The 27,899-nt window shown below is 45.2% G+C and overlaps 1 protein-coding gene across 9 annotated transcripts in view; it reads left to right on the plus strand.

Annotated features, from left to right (window-relative positions):
• Positions 1–27,899, plus strand: part of LOC112454016 (protein turtle) — a 268,193-nt gene that overhangs the window by 163,399 nt on the left and 76,895 nt on the right. For 7 of the 9 annotated variants that reach the window (XM_025015156.1, XM_025015157.1, XM_025015163.1 and 4 more), the window contains one exon: positions 4,943–4,981. The exons of 1 other annotated variant lie outside the window; for it this stretch is intronic. The gene's annotated coding sequence lies outside the window, so the exon portion shown is untranslated. Of the gene's footprint in view, positions 1–4,942; positions 4,982–8,179; positions 9,809–27,899 lie in introns of those variants that run through there. One more of the 9 variants, XM_025015159.1, reaches the window with a different exon arrangement.

The raw sequence follows: 27,899 nt of genomic DNA on the forward strand, positions 1-27,899 counted from the left end.
GCGCTAAAGTTAGAACCGGCGTTCTGCCTTTGTCGATATACCCGCGGTTTCAATACCGATGACGCCCGGTGCATTCTAACTTCGGCGCGTATCGAGGAAGCGATTTAAATCGATGCCGCTCGCCGCAAATGGCGATTCGTTGCACCTCGTCGTCTATCCGGGTCTAGACAAACGTGATTTAACGAGAGACGCCTCGCCAGTTTAATTTTCTATGATTAGCTCGTCCGATTAGCTTTTCTCACTGATCAAATTTTAGAACATCCATCAGGAAAGCCACGCGTTCCCACCATAAAATTGGAATTGCGGGATTCGATAAGTAGGGAGAGAAGCACCACGGCCGCACGGCCAATAAAGAGGGACAGGCATGGCCAGAAGTTCTCGAATCGAGCCTTGTAGCTCCACGGGACATTTCTCACGGGACGGGCGAGCGGACGATTAGATTTGGACCTGCAGTTTCCTAGATTTCTCGTCGATTTCAAAGAGGGGATAGGGAAAGAGCACTACGCCCTCGAGGCAAATCACTTTCATCCTTCGATCTCTTCCGCCTAGAAGCTTAAGCCAATTTCGACGTGTCGCGCCGGGAAACCGTAGGCCGAAGTGAGTAGTTTTTCTTCCTCTCCCCTTTCCGCGACAGTACATGAGAAGAGGGAGGAAAGTGCGGAAGGGATGAAAAAGCCCGCGAAGTTAGAGGAAGTCATCGTGTTGACAATGGGGGCGACGAATGCAAACGAGAAATCCTCGCTAGATGTTGCTATGGATCATGTCGGAGGGTGGATTAATGACGAGGAAACGAAACTTGGAAATTTGTTTATTTCCAATGAGCTTCACAATTCAACTTGGTGGGCTTTGGAGATAACCACGGCGAGAGAGGATCGACGAATACTCTGGTGATTCTTGCTCGAATTACCGTAAACGTTTACTTAGCAACAATTGCGCAAGCGGCAATCTTTATAAAGTTTAATAGCCGACGGCGCGTCGCAGCTCACGTTCGATTAACCAGGTACTGCATGAATTTTAAAAGAAAGCATCGCGTTTCGTCGCAGTTTCAGTGTACTTTCGGTGCAAATGAGAGTTGGATGGAGTTCGCGGAATTCTAAAGTCACGTCTCCGCGGGCTTCGCCGCCTCGGCTCGCGAACGCATTTATAAAATACAGACGTGACATTTATGATAAACTATCCGTGCCATTCCAAACATTTGCAATCACATTAGCGCTTCAATGAAACTATTTTTAACAATGTAGCGCGTGACGTAAAGTTCGTCTCTTCTCCTTATCTCTTCTCTCATTTTTAAAGTTTACGCTATAATACAACTTCGTTGAAGTGCTTCTTGACATTCGTCGTTACTCCAAGGTTTAATAATTTATTATTCACTGATCGTGAATTACTTATATTTTCTGTGTCCTGAATTCACAAGTTCTGTCATGCGAAATAATTTAAAACTATCGTAACTTTAACCCTAGAATCCATGACTGGGGTCGATTTCGACCCCAGGCGAACTTTGAACTACGCTCCTGAGCTAGCGAGTGACATTATCGACTCAGGACCTGAACCATAATTCATTTCAACTTTCTAAAAGTAGGGTTATGTCGGGCGCAGCGTTAGTTGTTCGCTAGCAGTGAAGTAGCACAGTCGCAAAGCGGGCGTGGGGTCGATATCGACCCCAGTCGTGACTTGCCGTTTGAGTTTCGTCACGGTAAGCTAATTTTATTTTTTTGCTAGAATCAATATATATCATGTATTATTACGTAATCTGAGCATAAATAGTCATAAATATTATTTAAGACGAAATATCACACAATTTAGTCGGTAAAAATCCCGTTGCCTATAGAAGATTGACATTTCGCAGAAAATGGCTGGGCGATATAATGTTTCATTTTTTTCATATTTTTTACTATTTTGTATCAAATAAAAATGAAATAATACTTAAAATACAATTTTTTATGGTTTTTTCATCGACTTTTTCCGTATTTCAACTTTGCGAATTTCTTCATCTTTATAGTCCCAAATAAATATACTTTTTGAACAGAACATAGCGATGACAATTTTGTTCTAATAGTCTAATGTGTCCTCTTTAAAACCCCGTTTGAAATTTTAAAATCGGTTGATTACAAAAAAAGATACAAATTTTTGTTTAAAAAAAGAGGTTTTTGCTGATTTTCTGCGTTTTTCAGTCTTTAAATGGATTTTTCACTAACTAAACTTGAGTAATATTAAATTTACCGTATACCATTCTCTTCGTTATTAAAAAACGAAGAAATTCATGTAGGTTTAAAGGCCCTTTATTTCTGTAGGACCGGTTTTACGATCAAATAAAGCGTGGGGTCGATATTGCCCCCAGTCATGGATTAGAAGGTCAAAAAAATGAGTCATGGATTCTAGGGTTAAACTTATTATAGATTTACGCTTAAGTTAAATTCGCCATTTTCTTGATAAAATTTAATGTTATTTATTTATTAATTATCTACAGTTTTTATAATTAACAGCTTTTCTAATATCTATCTTTCGTTACAAAAATTAATCTTGGTAATTAAGTTTTACGTTATAGATTCATAATGAATACAATTAAAGAATTAAATATAATTGTTGTTTTAAAATAATCATCGAATATCATATCCTTATTGATCGGTACAACCTGCTGGAAAAGATATTTAACAGCAAAGTGTTGTAGAAAAATGTTTATACTTTTAGCAGTACAGCAGAATGTTGCGGGTACATTCGAGTGCTTCTCGCGAAAGACGGATTTCACGGAAGGCTACTTTCGTATCAACAAACTTTCGCGCGAATTTTACAGGCCCGTAAAATATATTGGTTTTCTTTATGTCCGCACGGCAGGTTCGTTAAGTGTAGCTATTTAATAATTTACGGTTTAGCATTTCTCTGCCGGAAACGCTTCCCGGTCGACGAAACCGCCGTGCCCGGGCTGCTGCTGCCGCTGCCGCTGCCGTTGTACCGCGAACGTTCATTTATTTCCAGCGACCGAATATTCTGCGATTCCGAGCGAATAATCTACGGCGGCGCGATTTACGGGCCTTCGTGACCGAGTTCTCCTCCCTAAACAGATCGATATCCGCGAATGGCGGTGACGTGAATTACTTTATTATCGGCTCTCTCTCGGCGAAACTATATACTTCTGTCGAAAAAAAGTGCATTGACGCACGCAACGTTCTGACATTTTGAAATATGATAAAATACGTACATTTTTATCTATGCCGAAAGCGAGGGGGAAAAAAAGCGAGAGGAGAAATGAGCGGAAAAGAATTCCGCCTTTTAAGTCCTCCATTTTCTGCTCTTATTGCGGGTCTATCCATTCTCGACACGGTTTTCGTCTGAATATCCAGAGCTTTGCTCCCGCAGTCTCGCTCGTTTCCCCGTTTTTTCCCTCTTCTAACGACTGAACAGTCTGGTCGTGACAAGTATATCGACCGTTCTCTCGCCATCACCGTCTTCCTCTTATCTACGCACTCCACCCCCGTCGAAAGAAATGCCACTAATGCACGTGGTAACACCGGAATGCCGTCTCGAAACTTGTGCACCAATTCTCTCGTAGCTGCTATTTCGGCAGGGGTGAGTAGACAAACGTGTGTACCGCGTTTACTCCCAGTCATAAAAAAGTTAATATTGTAACATCGAAAATTTGATATATTGGACTAAATTCAGGAATCTAAAAATTTCTCTGCGAAAAGAACCTCACCCAAAATGGGCCATTGGCATACAACATTGAATCATATACCATTTTGTAGGTATTGTTGTGTCATCATTAGAAAAATAAGTTTAGGTTCTGGGACCGGTTCAATTACCAATCTTAATACCTATTCATTATTACCTTCACCGTCAGAATTGTCAGAAAATGATATCAAAATATCTTCAATATGCTTTGATGGTAGCTTGATTCTTGTGGTTGATCCTTTTTTCTTTCGACTAAAAAGTGCAACAAACCATGGCCGCAGGTTTGAGTCTACGCCAAACAAACTAATAAGTTTGTTCGTTTAGGAAAATGCCCTGAGCGCAAGAAAGTCTGGACGACATTATAAAATATGTTATTTTATATAAAGTTAGTAATATTTAAGTTAAATAGTGTAAAGTTTTTAGCGCCAATTAGCTAATATTACGTATGGTAATATGCGAAATTCACATCCTAGAAAATATCTTTTCCCACGTTTTTGAGACTTTGTGTGAGACTACGTTATTATTATTTCCATCAACCTCTTCTACAAATGCATATAGAAGTCAAGTGTGCGCGTTCATGGCCCAAAACCTAATAAAACGGGCAAAGTTCTTTATCTACAAACAAAACTCAAACTGTACGTGTACATTCGTCATGCACTCGTGTAGGTACACGCAAACCGCAAAAACTATAGAAGTAACCGTAGAAATCACAGCAATTAAGTTTGAATTTAAAAACTAAGCTGTATTTTGCACCGTTCAAGATCCCGTATATTACAGTTCCATCATTCGTTTCAAGTAGGATCATGTCCAAATTAGGATAACGATGCTTCATACAATCTATCGTCTAAAGTTGATTAAATCACCGATTGCTGATTATCCATTCGGCTCCCAGTCGTAATCTCTCCTCAATCGCTCGAAGCGGGGGAGAAGAAGCGCGATCTTTCTCGATTAAGTCTCAGTGTAACCAGGTTGCCAAATCGAAGAGAATCCAAGGACTCTCACGCCGGAGGTTTCTTTTTTTTTCCTTTCGCCCTCTCTGCGCGTTCTTACTTCTTCTCTCAATCTAAAATCCTCCTCGACACCACCTCGTGCATCCTTGCCTTTGTGTTACCTCGGCTACTTCCGCCAGCCTTGTACCTGTATGTACTCTTGCCCTTCCTCCGGTCATGCGATCGCTCTTACGGGGGATTTTCCAGACTGTAAATTGCAAAAGTTCTAACGCGACTTTTCACGGTATCACATCTCTAAGCCCAGCTGTTGTTTCTTCTTGTTTCAGATCCTGAGGCGGCCCCCGGGATCCCAACGCGTTCCGAGGGTAAGTTTCAGTTAATAATACAGAGGTTCATCAAGATTGACCTCTAAAGATAATCGCTTTAACGTAGATTGAATTTGGAAATTGTTCGCGGTTCTCTTAATGGGGATATGCAATTTTAAGCAAATGTACGGAGGTGGAAACGCGGAATGAATGTTAAATTATATCCATGTTATCCTGGGCATAGATTCGATTTTATTACGTAAATCTTTGACTGTAGATTCAATATTATTTTGTATAAAAAGATAATTCAAACACACTCTAGTTTGAATATGAAAAATTCTCAGCGATCTACTAATTTCGGCTCAAAGATCAATTCAGTGAGACAATCGGCGCAATCCCGACTATCTCCCGAGGCGTCCAAAGTCCGAGAAATTTGTAAAGGGCGCGGGAAAGGCCGCGATTGTTTTCCGCAGTCTGACGCGAACGCGCCTCTCGTCCGTATACTCGGCGAACACTTGATCGTATCTGAAATTTATCGAGGTAACAACAAGCAGCGCGACGCCACGGAGCGTCTCCTTCTCTCGGGGCCCTCGAAAAGTTCGCTCGTTCTTGTAAAGTGCTCGAAACAATTCCGACGCGAGTCGGCATTCGACGGCGTCGCTTTTGTATCGAGAGCGCCGGAACAGCGAAAGTTTTTGCATTCCATTATCACGCGGCGCGATTTATCCTGCGCTTGGATTATGCAACAACATTTACGTTCGTTCTTGCGTTGCGATTGTAAAGATGTTTCCGGTTAAATATAAAGGAGAGATCTGGCAGAGAAATATACTTTTCAAAGAAATTGTTGATAACTAAATTTTTATCGGTTGCTTTAATAGTAATTTAATGGTAATAATTTCTTTCGCTAAGTATATTTATCTTCCAAGCATGTCTATTTTAAGTAATTTTAATTTCAAAATTAAATTGAAATTACACTTTCCTCGAAAAATACGCTTACGTCTGTGGCTACGAGCCCCAATTTCGTACTTTTATGTAAATCACCTTCGATCGAGAACGAAATGCGAAAATTGTTGCTTTGGGCGCCAGCTCTCTCGTCGAAACGAAAGGCGCCTATTAATGTTTTTGCGAAGCCGGACCGTGAAATTTGTGGCCTAATAGTTCCTTTGATCGCACGGCGAATCACATAGATGTGTTATTAATGTCGAATTTCCATTGCATATGCATATGCATGTTAATTCTAATACGCGCGCTTCGCTATCGGGGATCACACGGGAGGGAATGACCGTATGTAATTAAACTTTCAAAAGATGTATATTAAATTAAAAAAATAAATATCGCTTTGTTGAAGTAGCGATAGCAGGCCCGAATGTTAAACGAATAGTAAACGCAATATTAAAGTGATCGTACGGCCGTGTAAAAATTTCTTAGCGCTCTATATTTACGACATATGTGTCGCATCCACAGCTGCCTAAACGAGAAATCTTCGGGGGAACATTCGCAAAATTACGTTTGCCGTCACCGACGACGCCCCTCTTCCCGCGAAGATGAATAAATTAAGAAAGGAGCTATATACTTTTGGCTTTCGACGCGGGTGAAGTCCCGTCCCGTGCGTGCTTAATTAAATTTAGCGCACTTGGCGCGGACTCGCCTTCGGCTACCATTTTCTCCCTTGATGTTCCACGACGGCGGCAGAAAATATAGTATACACCCAGCGAAGATATTATGCAAATGTTTGTCTCTCTCTCTCTTTCTCTCTCTCTCTTGCGCGCGCGCGTACTATGTGTGCAGCCCAGATGCTAAAATGATGAAAACTTAAAAATTATATCTCGCTATATTTCCGACGAACACGAAATTGTAAAGTGAGATCTTCACATTTCGTCCATCCTTAGCGCCCACGATACTTGCCATCTCGGTCCGTCACGATCAAAAAACGAGTGCAGGAAAGCATTCGATAGTAGCCTTACCTTACTTTCTGAGCGCCCGTTGTTTCCCAAAGTTACGTTCGACGAGGATAATATAGCGGTACGCCCGTTGGAAATTTTTTCCGATCTTTTTTTTTTTTTATCGGTATACACACGTCGACGAAGGGAAAAGGGTAATATGTTTTTATGGTTGTCGAGTTTATCCAATGTCGGGAGCTGAAACGTGATTTAATTTCGCCCTTTAATCACGGCCGATGACAGAAGGCTCCCATAAAACTGAGCGTCATCCTGAGACGAAACGTAGTTTTCTCCCTCTCTCCCGCCCCCTCCCTCTAGCGCGACCCGTTGGCTTTAAAAGACAAACCCTAAGTTCTTCTATCAGCGGCGGTCTATGTAAACTGAACTCTGTAACGAGTTTTCTCTGCGCCCAAATTGGCGTAAATCGAAATGAAGTTATCAACGATAGCAAAGTCATTTTAAAGTTAACCGTGTGACTTTGAAGTAGCGGTAGTACAATTAGCTAGGGAGATAATTAATTAGCAGGATATATATATTTATTACATTATTTTCGTACAAATTTTCAAATCTCTTCTAAGTTAAATCAATATAGATGTTGTATCTTATTCAGTGATATTAGCCGACTATCATTTAATACCGAACGCAAGTCGAGTAAATGTTTGGAAAGATACAAGCTTTAATCTTCCGACGACGTTGCATTTCTGTTTCCTAAATCCGCAACGCCAAAATTTCGGGTTTTATCCGCACGCAGCGCTCCACGTGTGACTTCCGCGACATCCCCATGATTTTCTTCACCGTCTTCTCTCCGTAGAACGAGTGCCCTCGAGATAAGGAAAATATTAACGAAAAAAACATCTCGAGAAAAAACAATCCTGTAGAATATAACCCGCGCATAGGGCGAGTGGGAAAAAAACCCGTAGGAGAAAAACTGAGAAAACAGAAACGGGTTAAAGGCGGGGCGACGACGGATGGTCGCCCCGGGGTGTTCTCGGTAAATCCTTACGCTCCTGGATGCCGCCCTTCCGCCCGATCAATATTGCGTTGGTGGGGCCGAGGTAGGATGGTCGGCCGCGAGGGGCGCTAGGGGGTTGTTGAGCCGCGGAGGGTTAAAACTGGGCGAGGGGGTAACGAGGGGGTGCGTCGTCGCGGTAGAACCGGCGGGATCGGCGGGTGCAGGGGGCGGACGAGGAGGCATGTGAGTATCAGGGGGTATCTGACGGCACGAGGGTAGGAGGGCGCGGCGGCGGTGGGGGTTGTTTAGGTGGGGACGACGGTGGAGAAGCTAACGCTGTCATGGCGCCGCGCAGCATCGCCAGGCAAGCGGTACCTCGGTGTACACCCTCGCGGCGCGTTACGTGTTCTTCAGGACTCCGCGATCGGCGGCGACGTGCGACCTGGTGAAATTCGCGGGTGACTGTGCGTCGTCGCGCACCCGCGCGTCAAGCCGTTCGACTCCGGGCGTCCGCGCGCCCTCGCAAGCGCGCTCCTCCACTCGTCGTCGCGTTCTCTTCGCGACCCCCGCCGCGGTACCCCGACACTGACGGCCGCCGACCGCCGACCGCCGTTGCGAAGACGCGGTTCCGACAAAACGTGGAAAAGCGGCTCGTGACTCGCGATACAAGAGAGTCCGCGAGCGGTGGTGAATCGCGTTGCGTCGGCGGCGGCGACAACGACGCGTTTTCCGCTTGTCACGCGTCGTCGGAGTGCACGCGATCCGACCAGCAGTGACGCGAGTGACGGCAGCGATCCACGGCGATCGTCGTCGCGGGGATCCATCGCGGCGGCGGTGGAGAGCGACACGCGCTCGACTGGCTCGCCCGCGCCGCCATCGATCGCGAAGGTCGAGGCTGAAGGTCGCGGATCGTCATCTCCGCGGGTTATCTACGCGCGTCCGCCGAAACTCAGTGATCCGACCTGACTTTATCCCGGCGACGTCGGTGCGCGCGCGCTCGCCCACGGAACCGTGGTTCCCGCACGAGCTCCCGGGTTGTTAGTGCCGCTGGTGTGTACCCTATACGGTGAATCGATGACAGACGAGAGGAGATCGTGGTGACAATCGGGACCCCGATACGCGATGTCGCGGTACAACCGGACACGTGACTGAGGCGGAGCAGCGGCGCGGGATCCGGCGAGGGAGCCTTCGCGAAGTTCTGATCGGGGCACCAACATCGGAGCGAAGATAGGCGGGGGTGGCCGCCGCGGGTGGATCGAGCTGGCAGCGGCTGGGTTTCGCCGCGACGTGCTACTAGGAATAACAATGTCCTAGCGAAGGCAGGATCTCGTCTCTAGGCCGATCCCCCTCATCCTGATCCACTTCTCTTCCAGAAACCTTCACACATACATACACATATCCCGTCGGTCCTGATCACCAACGCGCGCCGCGTGTGTATATATATATATATATATATATACATATACACCCGACCTATCATCATCGCGTCCTACACCCGCGCTCGTGCTGCTACAGATTCGACTGCACACACATATAATCGGCCCCAAGCGCGCGCGCACACATACGTATACGTACATAGACACGGTACACGGTATAGAGACGTACGTTCGTGTACGCGCGAGAGGAACGTAAAAGAAAGAGAGACTTACACCCACGCACAGACACACCGCTGTTTCGACGCCCCTCTCCCGCTGTGTCATCCTTTCCGTGTTTCGTTCTTTATCGTCGATAGTCCGACGTATCGTCGCGTCGCGACCTTTGCACGCAGGAAAACGTGGAAACCCGCGCGCGCGGGCGGACACCGGACACGGACACGTTATCTCGGAGACGGGCGCGCGAGCCTCCCGAATCCAGCCAAGTCCAAAGTCCTTAATCCCGTGGGGTGATCCTGGCCCCGCCCGTACGCGAAGGAACCACACCCCGGCGAGCGAGAGAGCGAGAGACCGCGAGGAGACCGGGAGGAGGAATTCAGGGTCCGGATTTAACAGGCTCCCGGTAAGCTCCCGGCATCAGCAGTCGATTCCTTTTCTTTTTTCTTCTCCGCGCGCATCTCCCTCTTTGCCCTTTCCACCCCGCGCCGCGAGACTCCCCATGACGATGCGACTCCAGGAGTAACCTTGCTCCCGGCACGACGACGCGACGGAGGGAAGGATGGCCAAGGGGCGAGACGGGGCGAGCACCGGCTTTCTCGACCTCGGCTCGCCTTTTCTCTCCCTCTGCCCTCCCTTTACCTCGCGCCGCCGTCTCGACTGTCCGGCCCGATAGTGCACATGGCCTCGTTCCATGCTGGATGCAGGTTGCAACCAGCGCGGTGGGGTCGGGCAGGTTAGGTTCGTCTGCGACACGACGGACGCGGGTTGGCGAGAAGGGTTGGCGAGGGTGAGGATAGGTCGTGATACATGCGCTCGGCCGATGAGGCCCGTGCGACCCAGCGGCTTGCGGGTAATTAGTACTAATTACGCGCGTGTAGAAGTCACCTGACTGCACACATGGCGGATCCTCACGAATGATCTCTACGAGGCCCCGAGATTCGTGTTCCCTTTGATCAGCGGAATGCACGTGCAGTAGCCCGCGAGTCGGTAAGATAATTATCCACGATCGAAGCGACGAGAGAAGCTGAGAGAGTCGGGGATACAAGACATTGATATCTAGGTGAAACGTGATTGTTGTTTAACGCATCTTTATTTGACGAACGTATTTTTTTTAAATACATTATTACGTGACTGCATTATTGCGTACATACGAACGAGGAAGAAATATAATACAACGTTGCAATTGTTAAGCGATATTAATTACGTCAATGGTACCGAAATCGATTTCTGCTTCACGCAGGCACGAACTGACGCGGGTTTCGTGCATCACGAGATTGCGATGTCTGGCCTCGAATTTAGCGGCAATACGAATTCCAAACATGCGCGCGATACGCATACACGCAACTGCTGTTACTGCTGCAGCTGGCAGTTGATGGAAGCAATTTTGGATTGATTTGTGCCTCGGCGTTGTTGCGATCCAGTCATAATTTCTGACAGCGTTGCGACCGCAGCGAGAACTGTCCGCGACAAACGAACGTTTCGAATTGCCGGAGTGTCTTGTAAATATCGACTGCGAATATGTAATCCGGGGAAAATGGCTTTTTACGAGATGGGAATTACAGACGCGATAACCCTTTGGGGCGGAGATGTAAATCGCGCTCGCGTTATTGCGCTTGGTAAATAAACATTTCTCCTAATTGTCCGCATTTCGCAAAAATATTCGCACACGTATGGGAATATCGAAGGCGAAAGAGAAATAAAGTAGAATAGATAAAAAATTATTTTTTTATAACGAGATTAAAGGATAACGAAGTAGGTGACACGTTGACGCAATGTCGTTTGGTACATTCAGCGGCGCGAATAACATTTAAATAACATATACGCTGGAGAAAAATATATATTACATGACTGCTCTTGTACGTGTAAAATGTAATGCAGACAGACGCGTTTACGTGTAAAATATAATGCAAAATGCTCTTCATTGAAATGAATTACGAGCGTAGTAACAAATATTGACGGATAGTCACGCCCCGACTGGAAGAGAACAAATTATTCCCCCACAGTCATTGACTTTATAATCATTTTCGTGCTTGGCCAGTCAATTTCTGTTCTTAAAAATAAAAAAAGAAGCAGTAATTAAAATTTTCTAGCGCGCCATTGTTGCCATTGGTGGTCGGAGCCAGTTTGCCCAAGATCCTGGTTCCTCTCGATAGACCTTTCGAGAGCCTTCGCCCTTCGCGACTGTTGAATCTCTCGCAGATTAAAAATCCTGTAGCGCGATCTATATATATATCGATCAAGATCGACGATGTGGCGCCACAGACTGTCCCGACGGCGATTTTATTGCCTCTTTGATGTTACTAACCTAGGAAATGTACGAAGGGCAGGTTCACGGTTCAGTAACCCTACAGAGCCAATCACGCGCGGAATAGATTCGCCGACCTGGAATACAATTTACAAACTCTGAAAGCATGAACTTGCTATAATTTATGTATCATGCGTCGATTTTTCCTACCGCTCGTTTATTTACGAATATATTAAAATCCATCTCGAGGATTACCGAAGCATACAAAGTTACGATTCAATCGTAACGTTTATATCTGCATCTTGTATACTCCCTATTGCAGTATTCAGGCCGAAGATAATTTCTTTGATGTGCGAGAGAATTTACAGTAAATCTTAATGACAACATAGTAAACAGTACAGTGTTGTTGGTCACTCTACAATGATTTGGCCACAACTTAAAAAATTAAAGATTATAAAAAAATACTATTAAAATATTTTTAATTATAAATACAAAAATATTTTTTTACAATTATTATTTTTTTATAATTAAAAACATTTTAATAGTATTTCTTTATAATCTTTAATTTTTTAAAATGTGACCAATCTTTGTAGAGTGACCAACAACTGTACTGTTTATCTATATAATCTGACATCATTTTCGTTTTATTAAAGGATATAAAAGAATCCGATGTGAGGATTTTTATATATTATACGCGATGAATGCAATACGTCGACAATTCGAGCCTTTATGATGGGAGAAGACGAGATACGCGTACTCGCCACGCTGGTCAAGTTAATTTTCTTCCGATGTAAGCAGGTAAAAGCCGCGCCGCGATGCGGAGCAGAGGAATCCCCTTGTGGCTCGTCCTTGTCAGAAATGAGTCGGTGTTGCGGAGAAACGACCAGTTAGACGAACATTAGTCTTCGCTCGACAGCGGCCCCAACCGATCGGTTGGCCAGCAAAACCTATGTATAGAATTGGGTTAAGGGGCTGGCGGAACGAAGGAGAGCCCAGCCGTGCACAGAACCGCGGCGGGTGGAAGTTCGGCGATTTCTTGTAATTGAATCTACCGCGACCCATCGGCCAGTTATTGTTTCTGCCCATATTCCGTTCGTTGGCTCTTCTACGCCAACCGGTCGGGCGTAATAATTTTTACAGGACACGTAATCAGAAGTATCGGGAATCTCGTGAGATACTTTCGCGGGGTGTGCTTTTGAGACGGACGGAAAAATCACTACGATTACGCGGGTCCTTTGTTCTACGACGGAGTTTATCTAATTAGCGACTGGACTTTTGAAAAGGCGCTTTGCGCGGAGCTTTGTAAAAATGTATAGGATAAAGCGCATGAACGTGGAAAGTGTATCGCGGTGTTTGAAAATCGCTTATTCAATAAAATTCTGGAACAGGGTACATGTACGTCATGTACATACGTGTGCGTGCGCACACGCGAGCGGTGTCTTATCGGGACTGCAGTTTCGATCGGGCATTAATATTCATCCGCACGAACAAGAATACAACTATTTTTCGCGCGCGCGTTCGAGGACTTTTCTTTTTTTTTTATTCTCCCGTCAATTGTATCGTAACTAAACGTTTACAGAGTCGCGTGGGTGGGCGCGAAGAGGAAAAAAATGCATTGTTGCTCGCAGCAGCCGCGAATAGCCCTCCGTTTTATCGCAATCCTCCTCCTCCTCCCCTCCCTTCCTGTTTCTCTCCGCCGAATTCTCGTTTAATCTCACTTGACCCGCTGGAACTGTCGAAATTCTCGACGCTAACGGACACTAACACTGTTGCCCCACTAGGAGGCGGTGCTCTGCAATCAGTTTTGGATCGTTTCACACGAGTTATACTCGCGACGATACTGCGGAGCGATATTGGTTTCTCTCGTTTCGTTTCCGAGATTGACGTTTTGAGGAGTTGCAAAATTTATCAATTCTTCACGTAGCACGCGAAATAACCGTTCATTTGTTATTATTCGAATACGGCGTGTTCGATTATTCTCGATAAAATCGAGCTGCACCCACAAGATTGCAGATGCAACTGCAACTGTTCATCGAGTTTGATCTTAAAGGCGGCATATCGCCGATTCATATTCGGAGCACATCGTAATGGCGGCACGATTGTCGTTTCGCTTTGCTTTCGAGGCGTTTAGCTATATACACAGTACCCCCGATATCGACGCGAGAAGCGCCTAGAAAGGGCGCTTGCACATGCCACGGCCGATACCTTTCGAACACGAAGCATCGCGTGCCGGAACACGTCCGCGTTTCGTTCAAACGCGCCGATCTCGGCGGAGCAATTAAGCTGCTTTATTGTCGAACGAATGGGAAAAAAAAGCGCGGAAAAAAAGCGCGAGATAGCGAGAGCGCGGCGCGGATTAAAGCGCTTTTTCACGTGCCGCTGGCCGACAAGCGCGGGATCTCTGTATTAACGAGAGGAAGGCCCCAGCAACGTGTCGCGCTTCCGCCATTAACGACCATCGCTTTGGACATCGAGCGCGATATTTAATCGCGGCTCCGACGTCAGCGTCATTTTTATCGGCCCGAGCTTTTGTTTTTTTTTCCCGTCCTTCCCCCTCCATCCCTCTTTTTCACGGGATAAAGTGCGAGTTTAGCGGCACCGGTCGGTTGATCGGGGCGAGGGGGGGGGGGTGGATTGTTGCATCTCCGCGGTGCATCATCGCCGGTGTATTTGTGTATTGTCGGCGTTAAAGCCGGGATGGCAGTGCGACGCGTATATGACAACGAAGTATTATGTCAGACCGACGTGAGAGAGATGACACACTCAGCACCGCCGCGAACGAGCAAATTTCTCTGACCATTCCTTTTTCCTCTTTTTTTTTACGAGAACTGCCTTGCCAGTTCAGAGCGAATAAGCTCACAGAGGGAGGTTGATCGACACCGGTTGCCGAAATTGCGGTGGCGCGTCTGTCCGTCCGTCCGTTCGTTCGTTCGTTCATTCGTTCGTTCGTTCGTTCGTTCGTTCGACCAGGCCCAGGCTCGTTAAACTGCGAAACTGGCAAAATTTCTGCAACGCGGCTCGCGCGAAACGAACGCGGAATAACGAATGCAGTTTGCCTTCACCCGCACAGTTGCATCGGCTGAGTTATCGCGTGCTGTTTAAATGTTAAAAATTATGCATCAGAGCGATGTCTGGGTTCGGGCGCGATAGGAATTTGTAACAGCCAGAGCAACGAGCATTAAAATTTAATACATTTCTAAATTATTTTACATTCGGTCAACAACGTATCGTCATCAACGTTAATATTACTGATGTAAATTATTCTCGGCGATGAGTGTAAAGACGCGCGAAGCCGCGATTCGCTACGTCGCTAGCGTCGCGCGATCTGCGAAGGGGCTGAATGATATCGCGTATCAGCTACGAATTAATTCCGGCGACCGGAGGGACCCGTAAAATAGAAATTTACGATGGCGCGCGAGACGAGGTGCCATTTTTCAGTGTCAGCCTCGCGGCAGGTACGTTTAATTTAATCGGCCGTGTGCGAACTCTGTTGGCCGCCACTTGTGCGCGCGCCACGGCCCGAAATGTCAGAGTCCACCGCACATGCTCGAAGGCATAATCTGTCCTTCGAGTGCCGAGGGGCGCGAGCAAGAAGCCGATCGAAAGCACTCGCGCGAGATCCCCGCGCGCCGATTGCGCCGACACGCGATAGCTTTTCGCGGCGGGTTTCGCGTAGGTCGAGGGTTGAAGGTCTCTCGCCGCCTTGGCATGGTCCGCAACGTTGCAACTTTGACCTCCATATCTGAACGGACGAATCCGCCGTCCCGCTCTCGTTACGAGCGAATCTCGTGCACGCGCACGTCCGTTGTATGTGCATCGTGCTAAGGCGCGTGATATAGCTGTACATAGTGTCCTAAAATCGTCAGATATCCTTCCAGTCACGCGGATTCTATACGATGATCCGATCGTGACATCGATTGTCGCGGTTATCAAAAGAAGAAGCGGCATTTGATCCGAATTGGTTCAATTTTTAGTTTTCAACACGCAACTGGGAATCCATCTCGTGTCTATAGGAATTCCACAGGGAATTCTGATACACCTTGTATAAAAGGCTTGATCGGCATACCCTTCGCTTCTCATTTCCTTGAGCTTCCGTGCCATGCCGCGACGTCATTAAGACTACATTTTCACGACTAATCCTCGCGATTGGTCGCCGTGGCCTCACTCACTCACTCACGTGCTAACATCGCGAACGATCTGGCCACGCTGGGACTTTTCTAATCGTTCGTGGAACGAAAACCGATTTCCAATTAGGTGCCGCAATTAAGCTCACAGCTAAATCCCTCATGCGGGAACGGTAACTTCCGTCTCGGCATGCAAGCTACGATTAAAGTCGCGATTCACTGCCAGCTTCTGATGTGTGTCGGGTTATCGATATTTTCGTTATCAAAACCTTTTTATCAGTAGCGGGCTAGCTCGGAGGAATGTCAGCTTTATAACCGCCGCCGCTTTGTACAGCAAAGAGAAATATCGACGTACTGCTGGACGTACGTGAACTGAGGGTTTATTTAGTTTCGAGATTGACGATTTACCGTCAGTGTAAGATTTTGCACTTGTCACTTAACCGCGAAACATTTGGTCGTATTATCTCGATAAAAAGGATGCGTGCGGCAATGATATCGCGTGAATCATGATCGATATAAAATGTATATACCAGTACATTTTTAATTGTCAAATGTGAAACATAATTAATTTTCAACTATGTTGATCTAATTCTTTGATTTTTATGTACGATTTTAATTGTGTAATTAGTGATTTATATATATATGATATAAACGCTCGTATTCGTAAAGAATTGTCAATAATATGAAATGATGAAAATTCCAGCTAGATTACGCAAAACCAATTAGCCAATTCGGTCACGCCAAATTTATGCTTATAACGCGTGATTTGCTAGTACGGGATGTAATCGACATGCCTGCAAAACCGCGGACAATGTTGCAAAATACGATTTTTGATTCACATCTGTATGGCATACATATTTTTCCTGTTCTCCCTCCCGAAAAAGGAAGAAAAATCGTTCGCGGGAGGCAATCGAGTATCGCTTTAATAGCCGCGGCGCATCAACCACAGATTTATCCAGACTAATGCAGTGCGACACTTTATGGAAAATCGATTTCTATAAAACCCTCAAATATATATATATATATATATATATATATATATATATATATATAAAATACATATAATGGCTACATAGACGTTGCGTGTAGCGCAGCGCGCCGTGCTGGCGTCTATTGCATTTACACTTTACAACCGTGAACACCGTGATTGAAACCACCGCTCTACATAACCAAGCCGCTCTGCCAGGTGTAATTAAAGCGGCTCCCTTGTAACCGTCCACGACGACAGCCGATCTCCTGTAACCGACACTCAGGAGGACGCACGATAACACGGGATAAATTAAAAACCAGTCCCCAGTCGCTAGTGTCCTCTTAACCTACTCTTCTTGGATTATTTTTTTATATATATGTGTATATATAAAATATATAAAATATGTATAAAACCAAACGCAAGTTTTATTTTGAGAGGCTTTATCTCGCCGATTGTGTCTGTTAGTCGCTTTTGAGTTGCAATCGATTTATTTTTATACGCTGCAACTAGCATCGCAACGACGCAGAATATACCGCGGTGATGCGCACCATCCCGGCGACGACAGCGGGTATTCATCACCATCGGCGTTCCCAACGGTGCTCAATTTTTCCTTTGTTCACCTTTATGAACCTACACTTTTTATACCGTGACGAATAGCAGTCATCGATTCCGCCTTTTTCCCCTTTATCCACGTGTCACCCACCCCGTCCATACGTAAGCTCGTAATCCGATTACATCGCTTTGCGCTATCCGCCTCTCTTTTAAACGCTTGCGCGCGCTATAATGCGAGCGTTAAAAATTCTGCAAAAATTGTTCGTGGATGTTTTAAACGCACGCGCGCGCGCGCGCGCGCTATAATAAGGCAATCACGGGCGCGGGATGTGTTACGCGGATGTTACGCGGACAATTTTAGTATCGAGTATCGATCCAGATGGCTGCGCGCGAAAGAGGAAAAACCGATTTAAGATAAAAATATCCGCTGAGGTCTCCGACGTCTCGTCTTCATGACGCTGTATCAATATCCGAGATCCACTCAAGTCGGGGTCACCGTCTAGCGCGATTTAGCAGCTAACAGCGGCCGTGTTGTAAAAGTCAAATAAAGTAGAAGTAAGCCGCGACTGAAAACCCGAAAAATGATGCTTAAAGCTTCTAACGCAAGTGCAACGTAATCTCTGTTTTCCAAACCCGCGCAGTGCTGATATCTTTCGAGCTGTATAGCTTCGTATCAGGTTATAAAATATAAAGCGTGAGACAATAATCGTGTTTTGATACGGATTTATTAAAAGCATCATAAATATAACATATGTATAATGGTTGTAAAAACATGTATATTATTATAAATGCTATTAAAATGATATCCAGTGACAGAGAGAGAGACGATCCGACGATACCAAAAGTACATGTTTTATCACTCAGGCTCGTTGTGACATCTGTTTCCCTTGTTCATTTGTCACGATTGTTCGTTTGTTATGATTTACCCGTATTTTTTTATTTAAATATTTAAAATAAATACGATTGTTTATCTCGTCGGCGATTGTAGTTGGTATACCGGATTTATTTCACATTGGGGTATCTATATTCAATATTATATTTATTTTTTATCTCTTCTCGCGATTTTCCTACAATATTATCCGTAATTGAATATCACTTCATATATTTCGATATTCAGATATTCGAATGTGTAACTGGAAAAGAAATGTCAACGCCAAAATCTTCTCTTACGTTTTATTTCATATAAATCGCAACACGTTTTTATAAGTGGCGCCGGCACGTGCACTTTAGGACGCCTCTGTCTCCAGCACAAAGATCCTTCTTCTCCGACGATATCAGAAGTTCTCGAATCCAGGAGCTACTTACTCTTTTCATGTTCGAGCTTTCCGAAGCGCGCGCGCGCGCGATATATCGCGACCCGAGATCTCCAACAAAGTGGCTCGACGACAAGTCAAAATTGCATCTCGCGAGTTAGTTGGCTCGTCTTTCGTTTCGAGCACGGTATCAATCTCGCATTTCCCCGCCTACACGCGAATGCCCGGTTCCTGGAGTGTGCACTCCGGACGAACTCGACTAGTCTCGACGTGGGCGGAGGGCCGCGCGTCGTCAAAAGCCGCCGCCGGGTCCCGAATATAATATTTCAGAGCGCGCCCACTCGGCGCATCGGAATCTAAAAGTGCCTCGAGCCCGCATTCTTCCCTACGCCGCACGGGGGAGACGAGAGAGAAATTCTCCCTCGACGGCATATTATTCGAAAGTTACGGCGAGGTGGCCCGGATCGCCCGGTGATCCCGGGACGGCACCGCTCTAATTCGGCCTTAATGACCCTTTAAGCGGAATTTAAACGCGCTCGCGTACCCGGCGTAATTCAGGCACACCCCCCGCCGTTCGACTGCCGCTTCCCATTGCATGCACATGAAAACTGAAGCATCTCCGAGTACGTCCGAAGTCGTTCCCTCCATGTATTTCCGAGCTAATACATAATCATAAAACGTTTAATTTCATCATTGGCGACATTCGGAATAATATTTGATGACGATACGCGCATTTGACTTTGCATCGAGAAATATATGCGCATCATAGCAAATTCTCTTGAAAAATATTAAATTTCCGTCCTCGCGTATATGCATACGCGTATGCATTCCAGCTGAATTGCTTGCGCGCGTCACCTGTATGATGTAGAAAAATGTAGGCACGAGACATTCTCATTAAAACGACGACGCTACACTAGGACCATCAGAGAACACTCCCCTGTTTGTTCCTCATTTCCCCGTCTTTTCCACTTTCCTCCATGCGGCTCCCGTGCGGCTCTCTCGCCGTCAGTCCTCGTTTCCGCTGCACTCACATTGGCCTACTTATTCCATCTCGCGCGGTATTATGCAAGCCAGGTCGTTCGAGACTTAGTGCACGGTTAAGTAAGTTTGCGTCACCTGCTTTAGGCAGGCTCGTAGACGCAGTACGGCTATCCACGTTTTATGGATTTCCATCGTTTGCGAACGCGAGCGTATATATCGTTTTCTGTAAGTAGCGATAAGCCCTCTCCCTCCCCCCGATTTGATACCCACTCGAAATTTAAACAACTAAAAGCAGAACTCACTCGTTTAACGCGTTCATATCGACGCCTCGCAATAATTAAAATCGGTGCAGCGTATAAGAACAATGTATGACTTGACAGGTGCATAGCAATTTTTTTTAACAATGGCGTTCGCAATGGCACCTCGTATTCTCCCGGTGGATCGCAAGAATCGTTATAAATTATTCAGGGATACGTGGCGGGAAAAGTAATTCGCCGTATCAACTCGCGATTAATTAGCATCTTGATACTATTTAGCGTCGCCGTGGGGCGATGAATATTCATCGGGTAACCGGGGCAAAAACAGCGGCGCGTTTGACTATTCCCCGGAATCAACCTGGAGTATTTAAATCCCATTAAATCGTCGCGCGTCACTGCGCGTAACGCAAAGCAGTCAGGTAAGTTATTTACGAGGAAACTCGCCGCGCACAATCGCCCGCGATTTTAGTGCGCGCCGTTAATTCGCGTCCATAATATCGCGCGGTTAAAATTTCTCTGTAATGTGCACGAGGCAGGGATCGCCTTTGCTAGACGGGCGTATATTCCATTTAAGGAAACGACAATCCTCCCTAACGATCTTACGCTGAAACCTTGTTAGCAAAATCCCGCGATTTCCGGCATCGCGTGTCCATTGACGGTAGTAGAGTTTCTCGTAGAGAACACGCTCCAAAATTAATATTTTTATCTCTCTCCCGCCGAAAGTCTCTCTCGATACATATATCCCGTCAGAGCGGCACGATAATAATTCACAGCCAACGAAAACAGTGAATTCTTCTTTGCACGAGGCGTGTGCGTGTTTAACAGTCGCACTCGACCGGAGCCGAGCCGAGCCGAGCGGACACTTTAACGATTTTCGCTCGGCACGCAACGAGTGTAATTCAACGTCCGAATCTAGCTAAACGTCGGCCTTTATTATGCAGATTGCAGCCAAATGAAATTACTAGTCGTGCGCCGCGCGGGGAAACGAGCGGTGTTTAAACGGCAGTGATCAATAGTGACGTTGCGAGTTACGTGAAAAGGTACGCTTTTGGAAAAAAAAAAAAAATTAACCCAGCCGTAAAACCAGTTAGAGAAATATTGATCGGAAGAGCTGAAATGCAAAGGGCGAGTCGTGAATCGTAATAATGACGTGCAGAAGGAAAACGGCTTGAATCTTCCAAATTGTATTCAAAGGCATCAGCCACGGACCGCGACGTCTGAATGGCTCGGAACTTGATCTCGCTCATAGTCAGCGAACCGCGAGCTGATCCGCTGACCTACCCTATCCAACCGAGCGTCGGGTTATATTGGTTTTCACGGCGAGAAATGCGCGAAGGAAAGTAAATTCCCTTCCCTTCCTTCTTTCCTTCCTTCCTTCCGAAATCCCTTTTCCTCTCCCTATACGAAGCCCCGTGTAACCGGCCCTCCCAGCACCATCGCGGTTATTGCTCGGCATCCCTCCCGTAAAAATCCTGACCCGGCCCCGGCGTAGGCGGAAGCGAGACGAGACAAGCAAAACGGTTAAGTGCACTTCCCTTCGGCACGTTCGATTCAATTGCATCTGCGGGTTGCTGGCCGACTCAATAGAGAGGCTTCTATGTTCCCTTCCCACCGTTTCGCCCCGTCCGTCTCCCAAAGTCCATTCAGGATTTATCTTTCCCTCCTCTTGTTCACCTTTGCGCCACATCTCTCTTTTTCTCTTCGGCCGCTTTGGGCCCCTTGTACTGAAAAGAAAAGCGATCACCGCGGTGAGAATACGGGGTAACCGCCAGCTCTGACTTGCCGGCTTTCCCAACTTTTCGCCCGTTCGCGTAAATCGCGGTTTTAACGTGCCCGTGGCGCCGTTACTTTTTGAGTGTCTCGTCTCTTCGCGAGCCAAGTTGCGGAGATGCAGTCTGAAATACGGTTCTTTACTTGACATGCATCGCAAAGTTCTAATCGCTTTGCATTTATACTGAGAATAATATATATGTGGAAAGTCTGACTTTTTTGGAGATCATTTTATCCTGCGCTTGTGACGTATGTTACGAAATGTTACAAAAAACGACACTCGAAGGTGTTTAAATTGTCACGGGAACTCGGCTCTCCTCTCGTACTATCGTTTCCTAACAATTTCAATCAATTGCCCCGGCCCGGCCTCTCGTGAGGGGGCATTTCCTTCGACGGCCTTCCGGATTTTCGAGCATCGCGCGTCAAAGGATCGCATCGCCGCGAGATCGCCCGATCACAGACAATGACGTTCGCCAACGCTCGCTTTATTGGGAATCTTCGGAATGCGGCGTCCCCGGGTGGGCTCTCTCGCAGGCTCCCGGAAAACCGCGGAAATTTCAATCGTTTCCGGATCCTTGCCTTCCTCTCGCTGTTGTTTGCCCACATAGTTGCGCGCGTTCCTTCGCCCCGTTCTATCGCGCAATGTATAAACCCCGGAGGCCGCGGGTTAAAGGGCGCGCAGCGGCGCGGGCGCGCGCGTGCAAGAGGGCGCGAATCGGTATGCCGCGCCGTTTCCATCTGCAGTTTTGCGGTCGGCGAGGTGGCGATGCAGTTGCAGCTGCGGCCGGTCGTGCGGCTCATCGGTCGGCGACGCGTTTTGCGGCAGGGCCGGTCGTTATGCCGTAATGCGAATCGTCGCCGAAACAACCCTCCCCCCACCGACAAATACCTCGGGGTTTATGATACCACCGCAAATATTGGCCCATTGCCTTTTCATAAATACATCACGATAACGACACGCGTTCGGAATATTATAGTTGACAGGATTCACACATCGGGTCTTCAAAACCGACAGATCGGCTAAAAATGAGAAAAATATCGTAAAATATTATGAAATTATACATAAGCGTACGAGTTATCGAAAATAGATTTCTCGTTTATCAAATCCAGAGTGAATTTGCATGCGGCTTCACATTGAAAAGTGTGAAACAAAAAGAGAGTATTAATATACCGCGATATAAATTGCATGCGGTTGGCACAAAACTGCGTGCTGTGTGCTGTAATACGTTTCTCCTTAAAATGTCGGTAATAAAAAAAATAGTTCTTTATTTATTATGCGGTAGACAAAGTAGAGATGTATATAGCTGCAACTGAATTGGGAGAGGAGGGTATAGTCCATGGGCTAACCACGCGTTTTACGCCGGTTATACCACAGCGCAAATCGGCCTAGTAAGTGCTTTGAATTTACGGTGCAATAGTGTACTATGAATGGATCAGTCTGACAACCGCGCTGAAAGCGAATGGAAATCCATCGCGGAAATAAAAGTTTATTGATATGCTGCTTGTATTCTGCATATGGGCTTCTATTTGTTTAGATCATCCTACCATCCGCATGTACAATATTATTATATTGCAATATGGATTAAAGTTTATTACGAAAGGTTAATCCTTGTTAGAGAATCTTAATATTAAGGCTTTAATTCTCAATAATTCGAATGAAAAACTATCCTTGATATCTTAGAAAATCTTAGATGACAATTTGTACTAATGGGATTCACATATCGGTCAAATTTCACTTTACTGAAAATTTTAGAATTATATCATAGATAATTACCTGTTAAAGATTCTTTACCTTAAATTGTTTTATAATAATAATAATAATTATTATTTATTTTGGATATAATTTATATGTTGTATAGCATATATATAAATTTTTTAATTATACTAGACGCTTATTATATGTCCAAAAGTATTTATTCCAAGATGCAATGCAAGAAAGCAGTATTTAAAATAAATTCGTTGTATGGCCATGTACAATATGTTTGAGCGATTTTCTAATCTGTAGGCAACAAAATTGTAGAGCGGTGTGTTTAGCTGTTAGATGTAGGATCGATAATCGAGCAAAAAAGCAATTTGTTTGCATTGCTACGACCAGCAAGGCGACGCGGCGGAGTTTTGTGACCGCAGTAGTATAAACCGACGATTTGCTCCAACAAATACTTTGGTGTTTGCTGTCCCCGCAAATTGTATTCGTAACTATTCGTGAATGCATAATTATTGCTTGCATATATATACGCAGAACTTTCCGCGACCGTTACGTATGTTTTTTTTCTTTTTTCGCGAAACGCTTTGATGCATATGCACAAATTCGGCATGCACAGTTGTATCTGCAAAAATTCGCAATTACAATACGAAATCATATTCATCATATTCATCATATTCAGTCCATTAAAAAATCGGGAATTAGTTGAAATTATTATTATTATTTGAAAATAAATAATACGATTTAATTTATGAGCTTACAAACAAGATGTCAATGATTTTACGGATGCGTTTTATTGATTTAACAATTAAGGATTAAATGCACGATTGAACAGGTATTTAGTTAATAGGATTTTATTTATAGATTTTTCGTCAACGATATAAAGACATGTAGTTACATGTGATTTATTATAAATAAATAAAATATTACTGTTAAATTATTACCATTTATACTTCCCTGATATAACGAAGGCGAACAAATTGAGAATTATCCTTTCAGAAATTTTAAAGATATTTATTGTGTTAGTATTAAATCCGCGATAATAAAATTGAATTAATAATCGCTTTCACGTAAAGCCTATCATGTATCGGCAAGAAAATGCCAATCTCTCAGCGATGGGTAATAACGAAATGTACTTATCCGGATAAGTTAAAATATATTAGAGCTGAAATTCTCTACTTAAATGCTATACACTTCCCTTTCTTCTACAGGAAGATATTACAAAAATAGATCCGACCGCGTCGCATAGCGAATGGTTAAGACCATTCCGCGCGATAATAAAGGCAAGCGCGCGCGTATTTCGCCGGAGTGATATGAAATTCCGCGTTGCGATGCCGCGCTCGGCGCATGCGAGACGCCCACATCACGCGACGTACGTACATATGTGTATATACACGTACGTGTGGAAACAGGGCGCACTTTTATTTCCTTGGTTTCCCCTGCCGCCCCCCTTCACCCCGCCCTCCCCATACACCGCCATCGCCCGCTTTACGCGAAAATCACACGAACTCGTCGAAAGCTCTCTCTTTCCTTCTTTCTCTTTCTCTCTCTTTTCATCTTTCTGCCGTTTCTCTCGTTCTCCGCAAGTAGAACTGGTGCACTGTCGTGCGGTTAAAGACTCGAGGACTCTTCTCGCGATACGTTGCGTTTCCGCGACCGAAAAACTGACGGTCGTCGCGTGTACCAAGGCGCTTTCATGCCACCGCCGCCGCGCCACCGGGTTCCTCCGCCCGTAGCTATGTATGTAATCTTTTGAGATTCGCGGAACTTTCCTCGTCTCGACTTGAGCCCCGAGAAAATCGCTCTTTATCGCGGAGGAAGGGACGGGGGTGTTTCACGTGTCTCCCTCCTTCTCGCATGCACATCGGAAATATTCATCCCGCGAAACGCGATGGTGAAAGGTGATCTGAAATCACAAAACGATATTTGCTACAAATGTTGTGCCCATTGTGAAATTTTATTTATAAAGAGCGCCGTTGCAAGATTATTTATACATAAAAAAATATTTCGAATTCATTGTTATTTCAGATTGTTTTTTCGTACACGCAATTCAGTTGTTGCAAATTTCTATGTGTAATGTAATAGGATTGACGCATATTGGTCGGAAAACGGAAACGCTTCAAATTTTAGAGTGCAATAAAATACGATTGTGCACGTGAAATTGGAAAGCAAAAACACTTTAAAGCCCAATAAAATACGATCGCCTGTGTTTAATCAAACAGACACAAAGCATAATGTAACATCCCGAAGCACGCGATATAATAAATAAAAGTGAAAAAAATGCTTTGAAACATCATCAACCATTTCATCAAATAAGTGTTTATCAAGGTTTTTGCACGAAATGTGATACGATATTCCCATACGATACTATAGAGAATCTACTCTGTACAGAGGCGTTTGTATCGTGTTGCTAAATTAAAACGAATTTCATGACACGACACGCTCTGCGCGTGTGCATACACTGGAATCTTTTCCATAGCTACGGAACTTTCTTGCATTTAAATATAAACTACCTCCGGTTTACGTTTCTCATTTCGTAGGCGTGCAACGAAATCGCGTAGTTTCCAACTATTGTGACGACGTCTGGATAAACTTGCTCGTTAACTACAATCGAGTTAAGCGCCTCGGCATAGTACTGAGGCACGTCGATTTGACTTGCCGAGAGTTATCGACGTCTTCCCTACGTCAATTCCAGCCAACGAGCCGGGATTTGCATAGAACATGTCGCACCTTGTTTGTACGTGGTCAACAACCTTGTATTATTCCTTGATCAACTTGTTATTTGCTTTTCTGGGAGACGGGGGACGCGCCTAGGTTTCAATTTATTTCATTACCTTTGTTACCGTTGCATCGTAAAAGAAGTTACGTGTGCATACATATATGTATAAGTAAGAGTACATAAAAGTATTTTATGAAAACTGGTTGGTGTGTTGGTCTAAACAATTAATGTAAGCTGTCATATTTCACGTAATACGATTCTATAAAAAGGAATTTATATTGGACGATTTTCTTTTTTCCAATTTCGTAACGTAGCAGAAGTACTAGAAGTGTTAAAAAGAACGGCACGGCGCGTTTATCTTAAGTATTGTGTCTTTAAACGTCGCGACGAGGAAGATAGATATGAATGTAAAGAAAGAATCCCGCTGGTTTTTGGTAGAGGCGTTTAAAAGGGGATAAAAGACAGACGGCAGGCGCGCGGACCGCAAAGTTATACCATCAGGGTCTTTCTGAGATGGCGCGGTCTTAATGCCGATACAGGAAGCTCCATTGAGGGTATTTTGGACGTTCATTTGCATAAAGCGGATTCCTTCTCCTCCACTTTTCTATTACGTCCCTCCCCACCATCTCCGACTCCATTCCCTCGTCTCCTTGCTCGCTACCTTGCCGACGTTTGCCTCCTTCTACATCCGCTATCTGAAAGCACTTCCACTTTCTGTTCTCTCCCCGCCCTTCTATCTCGGCTCAGCACGCGTAGGTACTCGTTGTTTCGCTTTTATACATCCTTCTGCCCCTCTTCATTGTACCTTTCAACCGTATCCCCTTGCCACCCCTGTTCCCCTTCGCCACATACTGCTTATCTCCCCTTTGTGTTTCTCCGGAGGAGGAACTCGAATGCTTCCTCTACGCTCGAATATCTCTTCTTAACTTAGTTCTCCAAGTTACTATTTTACTACTTTCCCCCGTTTTCTCCATGCTATTTTTCTTGTCGTTATTCAACACTTTTATTGTTTCTCGTTAACGCCTTTGTGTTCGTAACCGAGCGCACAGCGCACCTCCTGGCACTTCCCCTTTATTTTTCTGCATACGTTAGGCTTTCATGCCTCCCGTTTGCTTTTATTTTTCTCTTCCTTTTATCTTTTATCTCCTCTTTTATATATCCGCTTTCATATATCAGCAGCACCCTTTTTATTACCCGCTCATTCCTTCGCTTCTCCTCGCGCGTGCTATATATGACTTCTCTTTTATTTATCTCGCTCAGTTTATTGTCCTTTTGCTTTAAACATTGCGTATTCTCCTATCTCGTTCTCGATATTATCAGCAGCGAGTCCCCCGTTTTAGACCTATGTCACCTTCGATACTAACCCTTATTCCCTTTATGGCCCTTATTCCCCAATCCTTATATTTCGCATCCTCTACGCATCCCTAGCAGACCCTCGAAGTTTCGTGCTCGAGAATTTCAGCGATTCTTAACCGTGCAAATGGTACCGTCGATGATTCCCCGAGGGTTCCCGCAGAAGGTTATACAAAAGTCCGGTCGAAAGCGTAGGATAACGGAAATAAGAGATATATTTCATTGCCGTTGAACGTGGGTCTGGTAAATTTTGCTGCTAGGTCGATAGATAGGAGGCGAGAGATGAAATAATGCTAGAATATCGAGGCACAAAAACGATGGTCACGTATGATCGGTTTATTTTGATAGCGGCATAAATCAGATCTCGCGAAACTCGACGAATATAAAAAAAAAGTGAATACGAGATACGCCGCATCCGCTAACTATCGCGTCATTCTATCAGCCATTATTTAACCTTGAACCACTTAGAGCCACGGACTCTTGTAACAGAATTCCCCGAAACCGTGCCATCGATTTCCGATTGAGGTGAACGATTTACGTACATTGTGCTCGGACAGCGCACTGCAAG

This window comes from Temnothorax curvispinosus, unplaced genomic scaffold (assembly GCF_003070985.1).
Source record: "Temnothorax curvispinosus isolate PA1 unplaced genomic scaffold, ASM307098v1 QBEX01004775.1, whole genome shotgun sequence".
Lineage (NCBI taxonomy): Eukaryota > Metazoa > Arthropoda > Insecta > Hymenoptera > Formicidae > Temnothorax > Temnothorax curvispinosus.